This window comes from Rhipicephalus sanguineus, chromosome 10, assembly GCF_013339695.2.
Source record: "Rhipicephalus sanguineus isolate Rsan-2018 chromosome 10, BIME_Rsan_1.4, whole genome shotgun sequence".
NCBI classification, from domain to species: domain Eukaryota; kingdom Metazoa; phylum Arthropoda; class Arachnida; order Ixodida; family Ixodidae; genus Rhipicephalus; species Rhipicephalus sanguineus.
In genome coordinates, this window is record NC_051185.1 from 127,094,936 (window position 1) to 127,117,242 (window position 22,307).

The following is a 22,307-nucleotide window of genomic DNA, read 5'->3' on the forward strand; positions in this document are numbered from 1 at the left end:
AAAAAAGAAAAGTAAAACTCGTTGTGCTGATTTGGGTTGTCAAGAAAGAATTGCAGAATTGACATCTCAAATTAGACTTAAGGTCATTTCAGATAAACAACGTTACTTTGGTGAGTCATTACCTAGCTTCATTACGACATCGCCAGAGAAGTTTTGGAGAACAATTTCTCCTAAGTCCAATGAATGCGAAATATTTGATGACCATGGCACAGAGATAAGAGATCCAGAATCAATCGCGAACCTTTTTAATGAACAATTCAGATCTGTTTACACTGAAGACAATGGTACCTTGCCAACTTTTGATGTCTCCTTACCTCCCATGCCTGATGTTGCTATCTCGGAAAGGGGTATCCTAAACATGTTACTGAAACTGGATACGAAAAAATCACCTGGCCCTGATTGCATTCCCAATGCCTTTTTGAAAAGGTATGCTGAATGGGCATCAAAGTATTTGCACGTACTGTTCTGTAAATCATTACTCGATGGTGAACTACCGCATGATTGGGTAACTGCCCGAATTAAACCAATACATAAAAAAGGAAACAAGAACCAGGTTGGTAACTATAGACCAATTTCATTAACTTCAACATCTTGCAAAATATTAGAACATATTATTCACAATCATATCGTAGAGTTTCTCAACAAACACAATTTCCTAACTAGACATCAGCACGGATTTAGAAAAGGCTTTTCAACCTGCACTCAGCTAGTTGAAACCGTACATGATTTTGCGAAAGCTATTAACCACGGCAATCAAATAGATGCAATTTTTATGGACTTTGCCGAAGCCTTCGATAAGGTTTCCCACAAAAAATTACTTTTTAAATTAGAGAAAGTACTTAAAAACAAAAAGTTAATGGGCTGGCTTTCTTTTTACCTGACTAAACGACAACAACTTGTTTCCTTCCGCGATTGTAACTCAAAATATGTAACGGTTGATTCTGGCGTTCCCCAGGGCTCAGTCCTAGGACCTCTACTATTTCTTTTGTTCATTAATGATATTGTAGAACAAATTCCTGTTAAAGTGAAACTTTACGCAGATGACTGTGTTTTGTACTCAGAGGTTCATAGCACATCCGATCAACTTCTGTTAAATCAGGCATTTCAAAAAGTAGCCTCCTGGTGCGAGGAATGGCAGATGGTCATTAACTTTGATAAAACTGTTTTTATGCGAATTACACACAAGAAAAGTCCTTTGCATTTCAGATACAACGCTAACAACATTTTTTGTCTGAAGTCACTAATTATAAGTACTTGGGGCTTTACATATCGAATGATCTCTGCTGGAACAAACACATTACACACATAACGACGAATGCAACTTACAAACTGTTTTTTCTACGTCGTTCACTGAAGCTATCCACTCCTTCTGTCCGCCTTTTAGCGTACAAATCAATTGTTTTACCAATATTAGATTACGCCGTCATTATATGGGATCCGTTTACTAAGACTAATATTAACAAATTAGAAAAAGTGCAAAACCGAGCAGCGCGTTTTATTTACAATAATTTTTCAAGGACTTCTGTTACGGACCTATTAACCAGAGCTCAACTTTCACCTTTATCATTAAGATACCGTAACTCAAAGCTTAAGTTTTTGTATCAACTGATTAACGGCCATTATCAAGTAGACATAGCTGATATTTTTTCTTTTTCTTCTGGCTACTCTACCAGGCAGAGACATGACTTTACCATAACCCCCTTTCCCACACGCAATAATTGCTTTAAGTATTCATTCTTTCCTCGCACCATAGTCGAGTGGAATAAATTAACTAATGCAATTGTTTCAGCACCCTCATTGGCATTGTTTTCATCGAAATTAGAAAGTGCACTAATCAGTTGAAACGTAGTACATACTACTGTACATGATTGTTAAATGTATTCTTGTATTTTTTATTGTATGTTTTTGCCCGTTGAAGTATTTTTTCCCTGTATTCATTGTATAACATGTATATACTATATGTCATTGTACTTGCCAATTGTTCATAACTAACTTGATGTACCACCCTGCTAAAATCACCAATTGGTGATTGCAGTATCTGTAAATAAATAAATAAATAAATAATAAAAGTTCAGGCCTAATTTTAGAATTAGGCCCGAAATCTTCTTTGAAAAGGTGGAAAGATTGGAAGCAGCGGGTTTCCCGCGCTTGGCTCTTGAGTTTTTATTCCGAGCGTCTCTTGTGCCGCTTGAAGCTGGAGTAAAAGAATGGTGCAGGTGCGGCGGCTTTGCCCCCGGAAAGACGTGGCAAGTTTGCCGTCATTCCATGCCTGCACACTGTTTCAAATCGCCTTAAGAAGGTGGCTAGTCATTACGACATCAATGTCGTATTTCGTGCCGGCAGGAAGCTCGGAAGTGTGTGCGCTTCTATTGACAGAAAAGTGCAAAAACGAGAGGCGAGTTCAGTAGATGGCAAGTGCTCTATGAAACTTAATATAGTGGCTGTCTGGGCTAGTTGTTTGTGCATACTTAAGGTTCACAGCGCGAAAATAACACACGGCGGACAGGAAAAAAGACGGGACAGCGCTTGTCCCGTCTTTTTTCCTGTCCGCCATGTGTTATTTTCGCACTGTTAACTTTAAGTGTTCTATGAAACATGCCACACGGTTCGCTGACTGCACCTGCGGCATTGTGTACGCCATACCCTTGTCCTTCCGTAGTTCCTACATTGGACAGACGGGGAGGTGTCTCAATGTTCGTTTGAGAGAGCGTGCTAGCTCTTTGAAGAGCGCGCCGTCTTCACACCTTGCCCTCCATTCTTTCAGAAGCCACAGATGTGGCTATTTCGCGCAAAGAAAACACAAGGGAAAGGTCAAGAGGATCGCAAACTTTCTACTCCTTTTTTTCGTTTCTTTCTTTTTTTTCTCTTTTTTAACAATCAGATACCATCTTAAATATAACCTGCGATGCAAGAACATGCTCTCTGCCTGCGAAAGGAACAATGAAGTGTCACTAATGCATAATAAACCTCGTGCTCTTATGTGAAAAGCTTCCAACAGTTCTCGAGCAGTGGTGTCCCTGCTTCTCCCCAGAATCTGAATTTTATGCAGCTACGGCTCACACTTGTGGGAATTGCAGGGACACCACTGCTCGAGAACTGTTGGAAGCTTTTCACATAAGAGCACGATGTTTATTATGCATTAGTGACACTTCACTGTTCCTTTCGCAAGCAGAGAGCACGTTCTTGCATCGCAGGTTGTTATTAAGATGGTGTCCGATCGTTAAAAAAATATAAAAAAAAATTAAAAATTCGGAAGTTCGCGCTCCCCTTAACCCTTCCCTTGTGTTTTTTTTTTTTGCGCGAAATAGCCACATCCCTGGCTTCTGAAAGAACATGAACCGACTAGCCCAACAACGTGTGCTTCTGGTTGCCCTCCATTGCCGAAAATGCGGCTGTCCTCCCGAGCTGGACAGAATGGTCGTGGTGATTAGGCACAAGAGCCAGCGTACTCGGGAAATCGCGGAGGTATTTGAGATGATCAAAAAGAAAGACACGTGCGTGAGCTGCCCTTCTATCGCTTTGATTGATGAGGAAGTGTCTTTCCTGGAAAGGGCGTAGTTTTGTTGGCAAACGCGTTTTTATCTGTCAATTATCTTTGGCGCAGGTGCGGGTTTGTTGTTTTTTTTAACACGAAAGTGTTTTATGCCGGCGTCCACAAAGTCTTCAGTGACGTATTTCCGTCACGGAAATGACGTCGAAAAAATTTACACTATCAGATGGCAAAGAAAAAACGTTCCGCCAATGGGTATCGAACCTGCGACCGTTCGGTCCGCTACAAGAGATGTCGTTCCCGCTATCGATTGCGCCACAGTCACAGACTCTATAGGCTTTACAAACGCGCCTTTTATATCTGCCACTCTCCCAGTCGTCGGGGTTGTGTTGCCCTCTGGGAGCGGTAAAGTAAAGTAACTCGTCATTACTGTGGCCTTCGCGCTTAGCACCTGCAACGCGTTACACGTCCGTCCCATTCGGCGCGTTTTCAATAGAAGTTCAATTTTGTAAATGCCTTAACACACCGCGAGGTGGCGACCTTGGCGCAAGCGTCGTAAAAGCGTCGGCCTCACTCATAGTAGAATGTACTAGAACAGGGGAGTGCCCGGAACGAGCTTCGAAAAGTGAAGCCCAAACAGGGTCAATCCGCTCGTAGCGTGCGATCGGTAGTCTGCAATGTGCCGTCGTTTAAGGGTTACGCGTGGCTCCGCCGAAGTGGTGCAGGGGTAGAACGCCCGTTTCCCACTCAAAAAGCTCGGGTTCGAATCGCAGATGTACGTAGTGGGCTTTTATTCTTAGTGCCACCTTTTATAGCTGTATTGGTTTTCCCTTTTTTTCTTAAAACTAGCTTCAGTTGCTACGTGTTACTTCAAAAAGTAACGCAAAATGTGAAGTGGAAGAAATTTGACAGTGAGCGTAGTTATTTGCAGCGCCACCGCTCAGGATTCCACAAAAACGTAAAGTATGGCGTCCGAGATTTTCGCAAATACGTGACTCGAAACGAGATTTCACATTTTGCGTTATTTTTTGTAGCAATACGTAGCAACAGGAGGTAGTTTTAAGAAACGAAGGAATACCAATGCAGCTATAAAAGATGACTCTAAGAATAAAAGTCCACCATTTACAGCTGCGATTCGAACCCGGGCCTTTTGAGTGGGAAGCGGGCATTCTACCCCTGCACCACTTTGGCGGAGCCGCGCGCAACTCTTAAACGACGACACATTGCAGACTACCGATCGCAGCGCCGCAAGCGGATTGACCCTCTTTGGGCTTCACTTTCTGTACGTTGGTGCTGCAGCCGTTCCGAGCACTCCCCTGTCCTAGTACACTCTACTCATAGCATCACGCTAATCCAAACCAAAAGTAGCTCTGCGACGCAGGCCTGTCTCATCTGGCTGTAACACCGCGATCCACGCTCACGCGCTCGCCCCGAGAAAAATCGCGGCCGGGCTACCGGGGCGGCACGACGCGCTTTGCGTTTCCCTCTAGTACCGCCGTGGTGTTCAATCACATTTTGACATGCCGCGGGATGGCGACCAAGTTCTGCGTACAATATGCGACGCTCTTCTGGCTATCACACCTCGTTCTCTGATTAGGCTTTCACCGTTAACTACTACAGCTACCACAAGGGTTTGTTTAATCATTTAACATAGACGTTAGTCGTCGGGATGGAGATGTACTACCTATCATCAAAGTGGGTGTATACACGTTAAACGGTGCCATTAGCTGCCAGTCATCAATATACATTGTGCAAACTCTCTTATATCAATGTACAGTAAACATTCAGTTACTTCTGTAAGGGCACGCTTTACTTTCGTGTTATTCCGATTCCTATGACGGATGAATCAACCATGTTTTTTTTTTCTCTTTCTTAGACATATATATTTGTGATTTTTCCAATAAACATTCAGCTGTTAGATAGCGCTTGTGTCGTCGTTTTGTTTTCTTCTTTTCGTCTGTGTTGCGTTTGCGCTAACCATCATGAGCATTTTCCAACTCGCCCAATTCGCTACCCTCCTACAGGAGGATATGTGCCATATTGACCGCGCAATATTGGTGTCAACTTCAAGTCAGATTTTACCAGGAATTCCTCAAGGTCCGTTGCTCTACCCCGCGTGACGATCGCCGCCAGAAACGGCTATACGCCGACTGGATGAGGGTAGCGAACCAGCATGCGGAATTCATTTGGAGGGTAAAACTTCGAGAACTTCAACCATGTAAGACGAAGATTTTTTCTATTGTTTCACCGCAAAATAACTTGCTAGTCCATTGAGGAGCTGCCTTAGAAGATAGTCACTACAATACCCTGGCATTCAGGTCCCAAATACTGTTTTAAGCCGAACCTGAAACCAATAGATGTTTTAAGTTTGCTGCGTACAATAACTAGACTAGTTCCTGAAGAAGAGCGCTCCCACTGCATTTCAGACTGCATTGCTAGTATCAAAGGATCTAATATGCATCTCAAGTGTCTTGATCCTATCCAGCCTTTGGTTAAGTATGGCGCGGAGAAGAAACTCAGGCCAGTAATTTCGGATAAGGAAGGGTATTTTGTAATTATGCCGGACATATGTTCTCGGAAAACGCAAAAACAGTCATAACAAAAGAATTTTAGGACGGTAAAACTTAAGCCATCGGTGGTTAGGCAACGTGCTGTCGACTTTTTGTTAAGACATAATCTTGAGAGAACAGCTTGTAGTATGAAGAAGGCTAAATCAATTTCTTTAGAATTGTTTTTCTCATAAGAACGAGATTCCATTTTGAGCAATTGTTTCAGAGAAAGCCATCTGGCAACTCGCTGTATCTAGTTATTTGCAGAACTGCTTAACTTCAGGAGGGTGTCGACTTGGGCTTGTTGGTTTGTCATAATCGTAAACTGTTGCGCGGAAAGACGTAGACGGGGAACACAAAAGACACACACGGAGCGCACACTGTCAGATCTCGGGCTTAAAAGAAAAATGCGTCAGCCAAGCGTCCATCTCACTTTCCGACAAGGAAATCGCGTATCTGTGTGGCACAACACGTGTATATTGATTGGACCGTGTTGTTAGTATGTACTTGCTGCCATGCGCATTGAGTTTTGCCAGGTGTATAAGGTCACGTCGCTCTGCTAATAAAATTTGTTGACAGTGTGCGCTCCGTGTGTGTCTTTTGTGTTCCCCGTCTACGTCTTTCCGCGCAACAGTTTACGATTATGCTTAACTTCGTTGAGTTTTCCAGACCCTTTACTTATGCGTAATTCTCAGGCGCTAGTTCAGTTCCTCTCAGAGGAGAACCCCGGCTCTTGTAAAGCATTTAGTATGGATGTTGAAGACCTGTATTAGTCTTTGCCGCATGATGACTTGTTAAAATGTGTTAATGAATGTATTAACGAACAAGTGCACAAGACGGTTTTCACCGATAAATGTGGTGTTTCTACCGGGGCTTTTCTAGAAATTCTTTCCATGTATTTAAAGTCGACGCTGGTAGGTTGGAAGGAAGGTGTTTATGTGCAGAAATCAGGGATATGTATTGGCTCTTAGGTCGCTCCGGTTCTTAGTGATTTATACCTTAGCACGATTAACAAACTTTTGGAAGGTGCCTTAGGTAATTCGGTCACTAAGGTTTTTCGTTATGTGGACGATTACTTGATTTTTTGCAGTGGTGAGGACTTTGAAAACGTGGTAACGTCAGTGAGCGAAAAATTTGAATTTAATGGAGGAGCGCTGAACTTTACTAAAAAGTTGTCTTAGAATAATGGAATTCAATTTCTAGAAATTTCCTTGACGTTTCAGAAGAACCACGTGTGCTGGCAGTATGCTCCTAGATCTTCAAAACCGCTGTTAAAATTTTCGTCGAAGCACTCGAAGGTTGTAAAAAACGGTATCGCCATGTCTTGCGTTAAGCCTGCCCTCACCAAGTCGTGTGAGCACAAAATGAGTGATAGCTTTAACGCACAGCTTACGCATCTTTTAGATGTAGGTTATCCCTGTGATGCAGTGGCCACTGTCGCTGAGCGTTTAATGAAGTCCATTATGTTAAGTCCGAGCATGGTTGCAGAAAGCGATAGGAAGAAACATGTCGTAGGTATACCGTACATTCACTGCGTATCTCACAGGCTAAAGAAAGTAGGAAGCAGATACGGCGTTAATGTTGTTTTCACGGCCGCCAATAAGCTAAGTAAGATATGTGCCGCTGTGCAGAGGAAGAATGAGCGAGTAAAAGACAAGAAGCGAACCGATATTTGTTTCGTAAAACACACAAACAAATTCACTGATTGCCGTACAAGTGTGGTGTATAAGGTTCCATCCAGCTGCGGCCGCTTCTACGTAGGACAGACGGGCCGCTGCATTAACCAGAGACTATTAGAACAGAAAAGATCACTAACCGGAGGCTCACCTTCTAATCTATCTTTACATTGTCGAGAGTGTAAATGCACGCAAAATTCAATGAATGCGCAGTTTTGCACCGACATAGGAATGAAGACACGCGTCTGATTATTGAGGCATGCCATATCGAGAATAGCGGTAGCGCAAGCGGGAGCCAACCGTCGATAACTTGCATAAAGATGAAATGAAATGTCTTAACAGTTATCTTTCGCATAGGCCCCCACGCGTGCCGGATTGATAGGTTCACTTATTGCATGGACATGCACAGATCAGTTTTCGTGCCTTCTTTCTTTTCCGCCGTTGTGCATCTATTCAGTTGTTAGTCGGCGTTTGTGGTGTCCTTACTTCTTTCTTGTGTCCGTGTTTGCACGCTTTGTCTTTTTAGAACGAATACCTACCAACTAGCTAAGCTCTTAGTTTTTCTATACTTGTCTGCAGTGTCTTGAAAGTTGTTTATATGATTCCGATTTCTTGCCGTAAGGTATATACTGGCCAATCTGGTAGGTGCGTAAATGAACGTCTTATGGAACACCACGCTTCCTTGAAAGCTCCAGCCCATTCGCATCTCGCAATGCATTTCCATAAGTGTGGATGTTATCCTGTGTTGCATGAAACCGAGATACTGTTCAGGCATAAAGATCAGGCAACACGTGAAATAGTAGAGGCATATCATATTAGAAAAAGGGGCCGTGACTGTGTTAATGAACCTTCCATCACGTTACACGATAAGAAGTTTGACTTTCTTGATAAGTGAAGATTGTTAGTTTCACTATGCTGTTATCATTGTTGTGGTCCTGAAAGCAGTTTGGCCTCTTGTTCGACTACGCATCTGCAATTTGGTTCTCTTGTGCTTTTAAATCTTATTCTGTTCAATAAAATTTTCAGTTGTGAGTTAAGCGCTGTCCTGACAAGTTCTTCAATCTTCAGTCCTCGTTTTATGTGTGCTTAAAAGCTTTGTGCTTTAAACATGAACGCCAAACGAGAGGCGCGGCCTTCTAGCGGTCACCTATCTAACTAGCACATGCGGCGAGCGTGGTGTGCGCCATCTAGTGAGCATTCTTGAAATCATCGGAGAGTGTGCAGCTGTGCCTATGGCGAGACAAATGAGAACTATTGTACACGCCGCCGCCAACGGACAAGGCGCGAGCATAGGGAGCAAGCTCCTAAAACTTTCCCCTCCGGGAATCGAACCTACGATGTCTTGGTCCGCAAGGCTATGCGCCCGGCGCTTAACCGCCTGCGCTACCGAGGCAGATGCACGACACAAGCGCCTTATATCTCTCTCACATTCTCTCTCGCACTGTGCTCTCTGTTGGCGGCGCCAGGAGGGACGGGGCGGTGTCGCCATCTGTAAGCGGTCAAGTGAAGTAATGCGCCACAACACTTACTAGCGCCGATAGAGAATGCTTCGGCGACGACGTAGTTAAACCATGGGCCCCGACACTGCGCGCCGGTGCGAAATCTCGGAGTCATGATTAAAGCGTCTGGATACCAGCGAAAAACACTAGCCACGCTAGCATCGGGGAGTCGCCCTAGACGTAGTTGCGTTCTTTGTCTTTCGCTTCGTGTTAGCGCGTGACGGCTCGTTGTTGGAGTAGTGCAGCTTCCACATGCACCAACGGTTTTTTTCACGCCGACTGCTTCAATTGCGATAGCACTGACTAATAAAACCGCTGCAGTAAGCGCTGCAGAAAGGCGACGATGTCGACGGGCGCATGTTGTGCCTTGGTGGAGCGAGACAGGCCAGCGGGACGTGGAACGCCCGCGCGCGTTCGCGGCTCAAGCTACAAACCTCTGCCTCCCGTGTTGCTGAAGCGCAGTGTGAGAGTGTATGCATTAGTACAAGCGTAGATTACCCCATTACCATGCCGTTTCTCTCCTTAATTGGCGACACCTTGAAGAAGTGCATATCGAGTACCAGTGTTTATTATATGCTTCTTGATGTCATCTTAGCGCGTGATTCACGATAGGCTGTGTTCAGGTGTATGTTTGAAAACTTCAGCTACCACAGCGGCTAAATCATGATCATGGGCTAAGTCGCCGCGATGGAGATGTGCCACTAGGCGTCAACGTGGATGCATCGAGGTCAAACGGTGCTATAGCTGCCAAACATGAGTAGTCATTGTACAACCTCTCATATATCACTACACAATAAGCACTACTTCTGTGAATACACGTTTCACTTTCGTGTTATACCGATTCCTATTACGGAGGGATCCGCCATTTCTTTTAATTTCCTTTCGGATTTCATAGACAACGAAAACAATAGACTTTTGAATCTGTTCTATCTACCACGACGGTGTTCTCTGAGGCACATGGCTTAAAGGGCCCCTCACCATGTGGCATAACGAATTTTACTTAGACACTGGAAGCTGTTGCGCGCCCAATAAAGAGCATTATACCACAAGAATTGTTTCATTTTTTTTTTCATTAAAAGCTGAGAAAACCAATGTTTTGAGGCGGCGCGAAACCAGGATGCGAGAAGACGAGCTGGAAACCCCTGCCGCTTGCCCCGTGTAGCTTTCGCAAGCCAAATCCCTTCCCTGCCCTCTTCGGCACGCGAGCGGGAGGATCACATGACGCATACGCATGAACACGTCATGCGCACACAATGTCACGAGCGCATGATGTGCACGAACCAGCCCGAGGCCTCGAGACGCGAGCGGTGTTGTGGCGGCATTCTTTGCGCTTCATCTCTGCAAGTTATGCCGAATGCGCCCTCGCCGATCACTTGGTTTTCAACCTATTACTCAGCACGAAAGCTGCGACATTTGTACGGACGCGAGACTAGCGGTGTGCCGCGTGAACATCTAGTTAGCCGCGGGAGGATAAATGAGCCTAATGAGCGCTGGAACGCGGCAGCAAATTAGTTTCGGTGTAAGGGGTGGCGTATGCACGATGCGCAAAGCGCAAGAACACGAACGCATGCGACACGGATGTAGATTACTCTCGCATCTCGCTGCGATTCCCAGTAAAAATTAAAAAAGAAAACGCACACATTCCGTATGTGTGTTACATTATTGCTCTCAAGTTTTATTCATCTATTCAAATTACAAATTACACAAACTACACGTCGTGTCAAAAATTGGCCGCGTATCTGCGTGCTTCACTGCAAATGTCGTGTAAAGACGATAGAACAGGCGCTGCGTGAGATATGGACGCCATCTGGCAATACGTCGGGAAACATGAGTGCTGTGTTGCGGGCTGGTAGTCCGGGCGCAGAAGCAGGCGAAGACCGGCGGTGACCAACGCGACCGGCGGGGACGCCAGCCAGCCCGAACACGCGGTTTGGCGCGAAGCGCTGACCCAGAAGAAACGTCCGCGCTCAACGAGTACTCGTCACACACTCTTTTATTTGCACGTTGCCTGGGTAAAACAGGAATGCCAGAGCGGCGCCCCATGGCATTCGTACAGTGCAATACAGAACCGAAACACAACAATGAGCTCGTGCAGAGAACACGGAGGAAGGCAAGTTTCAGCGCAGTCGCATTTTCAGCGCAGCTTAAGAAACTAGGGTCTTTAGAATTACGTATGTATGGATTTTCTATTAAAGGAACACACCACCTAGTACTTACCTAGTGATGTTGCACCTCAGATATGCGTAATGTTAGATATGCACCTCAGATATGCACCTCATATATGCGTAATATATATATATATATATATATATATATATATATATATATATATATATATTGGAACCAACTAGCAATGAAGGTATCCGTGGCGAAGGGTAACGGAACGCGAAACCCATGAAAAGAAAGAAGGAGGCGAAAGATTCGAGCCGCTACATGCACGCCCGCTAACGGCCGCCGCGCACTTATACAATAGCAATAGTCCTGCAGCCTTCCCAGAATCGACAGTCTTGAATGCCCTTCGCCCTTCCTCCCCTCCAAGCATGAATGGGCTACTGCGCGGCACCTTTCAAAGCACGAATGGACCGCACCAAGTGCGGCGCCCGCGCTTCCTGTGATCACAGCCAGCTCGCTCGCCTCTAATTCTGTGCAGTTCTGCGAACTTCTTTTTGAAGCTTGTCGTTCGCATTCACCAGCCGATGACGCAATTTCTGTGTAGGGAATGGCTTGGAGCAGTATAGCCGTCGATTAAACATTGAAGTGCACGGTTTCTGTCGAGAGGAAAATGAAAGCCATTTTGCAAAAATGAAGAAATTGGCACATGAGCTTGAGCTACCTGAACTTGTAGAATTGGATTTGGAAGCCTTGCATAGGTTGCCATCACGTGCTGGAAAAGAACCGGTTGTTATCGCACGCTTCGCGCCATAGCTCTTGAAAGAAAAATGGATTAAAATCGCCCTTCCCCTTGGCTAAGGGGCCCTGTAGCCTTCACAGTGCTGAAGGGAACTTCTGAGATGGAGTGTAGGTGTTCCGCTAAAACACTTCAAAGACAATGGTAACTATTGGCAATAACAGACAGGAGAAATTCAGTTGAAAGAAAATAGGTCGAAAGGTAATGTCCTGAAGAGCTACGGCTTGCAGTTTATTCTTCGTCTCGAAGCTATGGTACGTGATGCAGGTATTACATTGTTCATGGGCAAATATACAGAAATTTCATCGTGTATTTGCTGTTTTCGTGTGGGCCTCGAGTTGGGAAATATGCAGTCGAACCAATCTGCTTAGACGATAGAAGAACGGAGGCTTCGTATTACCACATCTTTTCATACGGAAAATCATAAACAGGTTCTTCTTTTTCCGTAATGTGATTGACCATTTTCTGCGCACGGTGTGCCAACTGAGGCTGATGAGGACCTTACCTGGACATGTAGTTGGTACAGATCACATGAATGGCGTTGTACCTCAAGGAGGTGATCTTCAGTGAAAGCTTTTTGTCTGTCAAATTTTCTAACGAGTACCTGTTTTCAGTTACACGTAAAAATCTGTACAAAGATGTGTGTGATGCAATTTTACCTGTTCCTGTGTACAGTGCCATGCACAGTGGAGCCCAAGGGCAGGACGCGTTAAAGCGGTTTAAGAGAATTCAAGTGGCTCCTTCCACAAAGTCTTTTTTTAGGCTTCACACAGGTTTGAATGTCAAAGTATTTCTCAAAAAGCGCGGTTTTTAACCTTGAAGGTCAGACTGTGTCATCTGTAATATACCAGAAGCTATTGACCACGTTTTTTTTTACATTGCTGAGAGGGCGTGTATTTTTGGGAAGTGCTACGGAGGACAATCAAAAAGAAATTTACGTTGAATCCTTATGGTACCAGGTTTCTTCCCATAAATAATGAGGATGCATCGCCGTTTGACTTAATATTGTTAACTGGCCTCCACTGTTTACGGTGGGCCCATATGCCGCGATTTTATTTCGATCAAGATGCAAGGCCCCCAGGAATATACTTCCGAGAGTGCATGTTGAAATTTGTTGAATTTTATAAAGCACACTAGTTTGTACATGAGTGGTTGTCGAGGGTGTAGCCCTTGCAAGGCTCAAGGTATTTTAAAATTGGTGTCTGTCCAGTAGGACTGACACTATTTATTGTTGTTACTTCGATGTGCTTGTTCATGTACATCATGTCTGGAAACGGGCAATAAGGCGAAAAATCGTTGGTAGCGCAATTGGTAGAGCACTCGGCACCTATCGTCGCGGACCGAGAGGTCATGGTTTCGACTCCCAGTCATCCAAATCAACGATACTTTTCTTCTGGTTTTTCGTTGTCATCTGCTGATGTGCATTTCACCGGCGTCACATCCGTGACGGAAATTAGGTCAGTAAACTCTTGGTTAATCCCGGCATAAAACACTTTCGTCATCAAATAGGTCAGGTGCGCACACGCCCAGCCTCCCTTGCCCCCATTTTTCACGATAAGTGAAGGGCTTCTAATTTTTTTAACAGCTAGCGAAGCTTCTTAAGCCGAAAGTTGGCCGTGGATTCTGCGCAGGAAAACAGAAAAAAGGAATGGAGGTGGAGAAGAGAAGTGGTGCAGAGAATAAGAAATCAAAACGAAATAAAATTTCTTGGATATGTGGGATTCGAACCCGGGTATCCACGGTCCGAAAGAGAGCGTCGTAAACACTACGCTATCCAGGCACGGTAGCAGAACAAGATCGGAATCATATGATTGCGTTGCTTTGAGCGAGGGAACGAGAAAAAGATACAGACAGAAAGAGACACAAACAGAAAGAGAAAGAAATAGAGAGATAGAGAAACAAAGAGATCACATAGCCACGTATTGTGTAGTACATCAGCGGGGTGAGGAAGGGAAGTGAGGGTGGGGAAGGTAAATCTTAGCATAGTCATTTATACAACAGCACAGCACGGGAAAGGGAAGTGAGGAGGGAAAGGCCACCAGCTTCGCTCTTCCCATAGTATTCGCACCAGTAGGGCGTATGACTGCCCCATTTTTTTCGAAGGCTCGTAGAATTGGCCTCTTTGACAAACGCATTGCGAACGTAAAAGTAGTCAAGAGCTCGACGAATGTTCGTCTGGTCAGGTATCATGATGAGGATGTAGATGCGGTCACTGACCGCAAGTCAAGGTGAAGAACACAGAGACGTTTCGGGACCTATACGGGTTCCTTGTCCACACTAAGCAGGCAAGAGCCCTGTGTCGCTTTTTTATGCTAGAATGTGACGTAATGAACGGGTGTAACTGGCAGATAGATTCCCATCTGTCCTGCTAATAGTGTCCTCAGTCGTCTGGATGAAAACAGATTCCAAAAGTAGTCTCGTGGTCGAATTCTTTTCCTTAGCTATTACAGCGGCGTTGTCCCAATCGATGAAGTGACCGTGATTATCGGCGTGCTCAGCAAGGGCGTTTGACGCTTTCTTGTTGTTGCTCACGTCCCTTTGATGTTCCTTTAATCTCCTCGTGAAGTTGTCAGTTTCGCCGATGTAACTGCAGCTTCAGTCTACGCGTGGCACCTTATAGACAACACCGGGGTATCGCTTGCTGTCTAAGCGATCCTTCACGTTCACAAGCTGATTCCTAAGCTTGTTGGACGACATCTGCGCAACGTGAAGGTCATATCTTGAAAAGATACGGCTTAGGGCTTCGCTGACCCCAGGAACATAAGAGACGCCGGCACGTCTTCGAAACGACCTGCCCTGGGATGGCTTGTGATGGAGGACAGGATATTCAACATTCTTAATAAATTTCTTCGGGTACCCGTTCGTCACTAGTTCTCGATGTATTGTTTGAAGCTCTTTCCTCACTGCATCGTCACTTCAGCAAATGCGTGTTGCCCGCGTCACCAGGGAAGAAACAACGGATTGCTTGTGGCAGGCTGGGTGGCACGAATTGAAATTCAGGTAGTGTCCGGTATGCGTTGCTTTCCTGTGCACAGTAAACAAAAGGCTAGTTCAGGTACGGCTCAACGTAAAAGTGCCTCGGTTTTCACCGAATCCGTGCAAAAAGCGCAATTTCTGTGGGAACCATTCCATGCTGTGCTAAGGAGGATGAACCACGACGCGATACGAAAGGCAAACTTTCAGGCCTCTGCCAAGAGCCAGAAAAAACAAGAAAATCAAAGCGAGTGAGCAAAAGGCCTTCGAATGGCGGGCTGAAAAGAATCATTGTAAGGATTATGCAACATAAGCATTTCAGCCTGACGTGTCGGAGATGCGGCATGCGGTTGGGCATTCCACTTTAGTGTATAGAGAGAAATTCGACATTTCTCTTACATCAACGACGTCTTCTCCGCAGGCAGGTGCCGACACATTCACCACCGCGGGCAGAGCACAGCTAGGAGAACCCAGCAAGGGGCCTTCTTCGTTTGATTACTACACGCGTCAGCCACAGCGGACCCGCTACGACCTAGTGTGTCAGCTACCCCGAGGCCGACAAAGCACGGATGACGAGTGTGCCGTCGCTTACAAACCGATCCGCAACTCCGCAGACGTTAAGGTGCGCCATTCTAGCGGTAATGTATCGATAAAAACTTACAAAAAAACGGGTGTTCCCTTTGTTTTTTGTCGAGATATGGTTACTCGGGCACTAAGTGCGATTACTTGGCACTGCCCAACCATTTTCTACGCCAAACATACTGAAACTGAAGTCCGCGAGAGCATTGAAAACTGTTAGTAAGAGGGGCGCTCTCGCAATCTGCACTCACTACATGTGCACTGGCGCACACCTTTTTATGGAATTCAAAGAAAGAATATGAAGCCAAAGCGAGCGCAACTAAGAGGGCTAACGGAAGGCGTCCAAAAAATTATCTTCTCGTTAGCTTAACTTACAATAAAAAACATGGCTGATCCCTCTGTCATAGGAATCGGTATAAACAAAAGTTAAGCGTGTCTTCACATACGTAATTGAGCGCTTGTTGTGCATTGTTTCTGCATAATGGCGAAGGAATGAATGCTACAGCAACAAATTGTAATGCCACGCGAAGAACAGCAAGCAGCTTAAAACTCGCAGCTTGCTGCTCGAGCAGAAAGGACGCACAGAAAGAACATACACAGGATGAGCGCGAACTAACTCTCACAGCTCGACTGTAAAGCGCGCTGCTCAAACACAAAGGAGGACGCACGAGGCGAACGGACGGGTATACACAGGATGAGCGCGAACTGTTACAGTTGTAACTTATTTGTGTGTGAGGAGCGCGCTCCTTTCGCAAAAGCGGTCGCTGCAGTGAGCGAACTGACCTTCGTGCTGTCTATAGCTTGAACGCGAACTTGCGGTGAGAGTACAAGAAGTACAAACCAACCCCCACAGGGCGTGTTCGCACGAGCGACCACGCCCTGTGAAGGCACGCGCGCATCGCAACGCGCGGGGCGACGTGCGCCCTTCATCGCCCTTCGAGCCCTTCGCGCCATCTCGCCAGTGATAACTAAAACACACTGAAGTGCCGCCGATCTCTAAGTACCGCCAACGGTAAATGGCGAATATAAAAATAGCTTGCTGTTAGAACGCTGAAGAACATGCGGTCTGCGGCCGAGTCGGTGCGCGCCACGCGCTGCGAAGCGAGTCGTCGTAGGTTCGACTCCCGGCGACGGAAGTTTTTCTTCTAGTTTTAAATGCGAAGCATTTCTTAGCGAACTTCTGGGACTTTGAGCGTATCTATCTATCTATCTAGCCGCCTACGACTTTGTGCTCTCCTGACCATTTCGTTAATCGGATGTGTGGGATGCCGTGTCTATGGAAGGACGCATCCCAACATAAAACGTAACAACTGTTTATTAACGGAGTAGCAGCAGCGGGGCGAGCATACCGACGCTGCGCTCAGTCGGGTAGCGAAGGAATGATCACTTCCGAGCTTGGCAGCTAGGTTTTAAAGCCACCGTCGGTGACGTAAGCCTCCGGTGACGCTGCGGTGGCGCTGTCCCTTATCGGAGGCGTGGTGTAGCATGAAGCCGTGTCACGCCGGGCTGGATAGTGACGAGGCGGAGGCTGCGCCGGTTTGTGCGCAGTGTGCTGCCACATCAACCCCCCCCCCCCCCCCCCCCCCGCGGAGTACAGAGCCCTCAGGGTCTGTAGAAATCTGGGAGGCGTACCAGACGTCCAGAGCGTGTCGTGACCGGAGCGGGCTGCGACGTCGGCGGCTGTGGATGTATGCCTGTGGAGAGAGTGGCGCTGCCCGGTTCGTTCGCAGCGATGTATGCGGGCTTGAGCCGGTCAATCGAGACGCGGACGTCGTTCCCGTTCAGGCGCAGAGTGAAATTTTTGTTGTCGCGATGGACGACCGGGTAGGGTCCGGTGTAGGGTGGCTGGAAAGGCCTGCGGACGGTGTCGTCGCGAAGGAAAGCGTGCGTGCACGATGCTAGCTCCTTGAAGACGAAAGGTGTAGGCTTGCAGTGGTGGGCTGCAGGTGACGGGCGTAAGGCGGCGATGGTGCGTCGGAGCCGGGCGACGAAGTCGGTGGGATCTGACGTCGTAGTGCTGGATGGCTGTGCAGCGAGAAATTCACCTGGGAGACGGAGTGGTTCCCCGTAGACGAGCTCTGCTGGTGTAGCGTGGATGTCCGGCTTGAAGGTGGCGCGAAGACCGAGGATGACGGCTGGGATGGCCTCGAGCCAGGTTGAGTCCGGGTGGCACATAATGGCTGCTTTGAATTGTCGGTGGAAACGCTCGATCATTCCATTGGCGCAGGGGTGGTAACTGGTGGTCCTCAAGCGTTCGAAACCGACGGTCAGCCCGAGGAGCCTGAAAAGGTGCGACTCGAACTGTCGTCCTTGGTCGGTGGTTACGCGGCGGGGAGCGCCGAAACGAGCAATCCAGCCGGTGAAGAAGGCCGAGGCGACGTCTTCCGCGGTGATTCCCTCGAGGGGCCATGCCTCGGGCCATCGAGTGTACCGGTCGATGGCGGTGAGGCAGTAGCGGTAGGGGCCAGCCGGCGGAAAGGGTCCTATGATGTCGAGGTGGACGTGCTCAAACCGACCAGAGGGCTGAGGGAATGTTCCGAGTGGTGACGTGACGTGCCTGGTGACTTTAGCGCGTTGGCATTGAATGCAGGAGCGCGCCCAGGTGCGACAATCCCGCTGCGTGGAGGGCCAGACGTAGCGGTCAGCCACGAGGCGTGTCGAGGCGCGTATGCCGGGATGGCTGAGGTTGTGGAGCTGGTTGAAAAGGCCACGGCGATGGGACAAGGGTACATAGGGCCTGCTTCGTCCTGTCGACATGTCGCAACAGATTGTGGTTGTCGACCCTGGGATGGGGACTTGTTGCAGCTGAAGTGAGGATGTGCCCTTGAGAAGTTCCTGCAGTTCGGTGTCCGTAGTCTGAGCCTCGGCGAGGACGTCTGCTGTTATCTGCACAGAGCTGATGGCTGCTACACGTGAAAGCGCGTCGGCGACCACGTTGTCTTTCCCGCTGACATGTTGGATGTCGGTGGTGAACTGTGCAATGAACGATAGTTGGTTCTGCTGTACAGGCGGGAGTTTGTCGCGACGTTGAGAGAAGGCGTAGGTAAGAGGCTTGTGGTCTGTATAGATGGTGCAGTTCTGTGCTTCGAGAATGTGGCGAAAGTGTTGCACTGCTTCGTATATCGCCAGAAGTTCTCTGCAGTAGGCTGGCAACATTGTCGGGGCGGTGGTCGTGGTTTCCTCAGTGGAACTGGCGGTTGAAGGGGTCGTTTTCCGAGCTTCGAGCTTCTTGGAGAAGAACGCCAAGGGATGCCAGGTGTTTTCCACGCGTTGCATGAGGGCGGCGCCGATGGCGAAGCTGGATGCGTCCGTGAACAGTCCCAAGGGAGCGTCTGGCACGGGATGGGTGAGGAGCGTGGCGGTGCAGAGGGCGGCTTTGCAATCTTCGAAAGTTCTCGCTAACGTCGGTGTCCACGTGACGGGTTGGTTTCCTCGTAGGCCGGCCAAAGCATCGTGGAGGGGAGCCTGGTAGTCGGCAGCGTGTGGCAAGAAACGCCTGTAGAAGTTCAGCATGCCAAGGAAACGGCGAAGGTCTTTAGCGGTGGTGGGTTGAGGGTAACTTTGCAGGTCTGAGATGCGTTGGGGCAAGGGCCGAGTTCCCTCAGATGAAACTTCGTGGCCGAGAAAGCGGACGACGGAAGCGCCTAGCGTGCTTTTTTGGATATTGACGAGTAGACCGTGGTCGTCGAGGCGTTGGAACAGCAGACGAAGGTGCCTGTGGTGCTCTTCGGCGTCGCGGGAAAATACCAGTATGTCGTCAAGGTAAACGAAGCAGAAGTCGAGGCCGCGGACGACTTCGTCGATGAAGCGCTGAAAGGTTTGTCCAGCGTTCCTCAGGCCGAAGCTCATGAAGGGAAACTCGAACAAGCCAAAGGGAGTGATGATTGCCGTTTTCGGGACGTCATCTGGATTGACGGGTATCTGTGTGTACGCCTTCACCAAGTCTAGCACGGAGAACACGTGGCAGCCATAGATGCGATGGGCGAAATCCTGTATGTGGTGGATAGGGCACCTGTCCGGGATGGTGCGCGCGTTGAGGGCACGGTAGTCTCCGCAGGGCCGCCAGCCTTCGGTCTTCTTCGGAACAAGGTGGAGTGGCGAGGCCCATGGACTGTCAGAGCGGCGGGCGATTCCTTCGCGGAGCATGGCCTCAAACTCTGCTTTGGCTATGCGCATGCGGTCCGGGGCAAGGCGACGGGCGCGGCAGAATACCGGGGGGCCTGAAGTGGTCCGGATGTAGTGCACGGTGGTGTGCTGCACTCTGCGTGGCAGTCCGCTGGCGCGCGTCAATCCGGGAAATTCGGCGAGGATGGCATGGTATGGCGAATGATTGTCAACACTGAGTACCTTGATGCTTGGCTGTTGGGCGGTCGTTCGCTGGCCTGGTGTGGAATGTCCCGTTGTCGCGTCGATGAGGAGGTCGTTGCGGCAGTCCGGAAGGAGGTTGTAGTGGGCCAGAAAGTCTGAGCCGATGATTGGCTCGGCGACGTCGGCGATGACAAAATTCCAGCGAAGGTCACGGCGTATGTTTCTGAGCTGGATGTGCAGGCAGAGCGAGCCGTACGTTTTGATTGTAGAGCGGTTTGCCGCGCTGACCTCGAAAGACGTAGGCGGACGAGGACCTTGAAGATGGGATCGCGGGTAGCAGCAAATGTCGGAACCGCTGTCTACAAGGAACCGCTGCTTCGTGATTTGGTCGGTGACGAAGATGCGACGGCCTCCGGGTTGGCAGCTTGCGGCCGTCTCTACGAGCTGCCGTTGGCGTTTTCCGCATGCCCAGCGGAACAGGGTGGTCGACATCGCCGGGCTCTGTCCCCGAAGCGACGGTGGTAGTAGCACGGGCCGTTGTTGTCGGTTTGCCGCGACGAACTGGTGTTAAGCTCGCGGCTTTGCGAGTGGCGGCGCTGGTGCATCGGAAGACGTTCACCCAAGCGTTGTTGAATGGAGTTGAGCTGTCGATCGATGTCGTCGATGCGGCGTGCAAGCTCCGCGGTGTTCAGCGGTGCGGCGACAGCCTGGATGGTGGGCGACAACTGCGGCAAGGAGACCTCGATGACGCGATCAGCCATCTCCGCAAGTTCGTCGAGGGGTAGCCTAACCTGGGCCTGCAGAATTGCCTGGGCGTGCGGCGGGAGTCGTTGGAGCCAAAGCACTCGCAGGAAGGAATCCTGGACTTGCAAGCTTCCCGCGAGCGCACGCATGTGGCGCAGGAGCTGCGATGGTTTGCGCTCGGCAAGCTCTGCGGACTGAAGTTGCCGCACCTTCAGTTCATCCGAGAGCGACAGGCGGCGGATGAGTTGAGTCTTCAGGTGTTCGTAGTGGTTGGCCGTTGGTGGGTTGGCGAGAATATCGCGGACCTCATTGGCATAACGTGCGTCGAGGTGGGCGACGACGTAATCGTAGCGGGTGCGGTCTTGCGTGATGCGCGCCAGGGAGAACTGGGCCTCGACCTGGGCGAACCAGACTTCGGGCGAGTCCGCCCAAAACGGCGGAAGCTTGACGGCGACACGCCAGGCGTCGTATGAGGCAGCGTGCGGGATGCCTTCTGCGGGAGCTCTGAAGTCCTCAGCGGAGCCGGCAGGCACGGCCTCTGTTGTGGAGGCGCTGCGGGAAGGCTGCTGTTGCTGGGTCTGCAGTGCCTGTTGAAGTTGTTGCACTTGCTGGCGCAGAGCGGTGAGAGCTTCCGGGTCGGCCATGGCGGTGCGGTTTGTTCGGTTTCCGGGTCACCAGATGTGGGATGCCGTGTCTATGGAAGGACGCATCCCAACATAAAACGTAACAACTGTTTATTAACGGAGTAGCAGCAGCGGGGCGAGCATACCGACGCTGCGCTCAGTCGGGTAGCGAAGGAATGATCACTTCCAAGCTTGGCAGCTAGGTTTTAAAGCCACCGTCGGTGACGTAAGCCTCCGGTGACGCTGCGGTGGCGCTGTCCCTTATCGGAGGCGTGGTGTAGCATGAAGCCGTGTCACGCCGGGCTGGATAGTGACGAGGCGGAGGCTGCGCCGGTTTGTGCGCAGTGTGCTGCCACAGATGTATACCAAAATTGGTGTGGCATAACATGACCTTATTACGAACATAAATGACAGGTCATAACATCAAAATCATGACTGCATGTCATTAACAGCATGATTTACATTCCACGGCCTTCGGGCTCTTACGGCCGTTCCGTTAATTTCATATATGCCAAAACTGGTATGGCGTGACAAGTGTCCATGACGAACATAATGACAAGTCCTAACCTACAAATTATGACACGCATGTCATGTGCAGCATGATTTCCATGACATGGTCTCGGGGCGCTCGCGGCCGTTTAAATGAATGGATACATACGAAAACTGAGTAGAATTGAAAACTGGGCAAGTTGGTAACAATTCATAGCTGGTCGAGGTAAAGAGCGCAAAAGAAGAAGACAGAGTAAAGGAGGGACGCAACACGAGCGCTGACTTTCAACTGAAAATTTAATGAAGAAACACCAAACATATACATTTTTTGCGCATGCTCTCACAAGGCAAGGAAAAAAGGAAAAAAGAAAAAGGGAAACACTTCTGTGTGGCACGAGGCAACTTATCTTAACAACGTTAGCGGTTACAATAATCTAAAAAAGATATTTCATTGTCATGGAGGGCAATT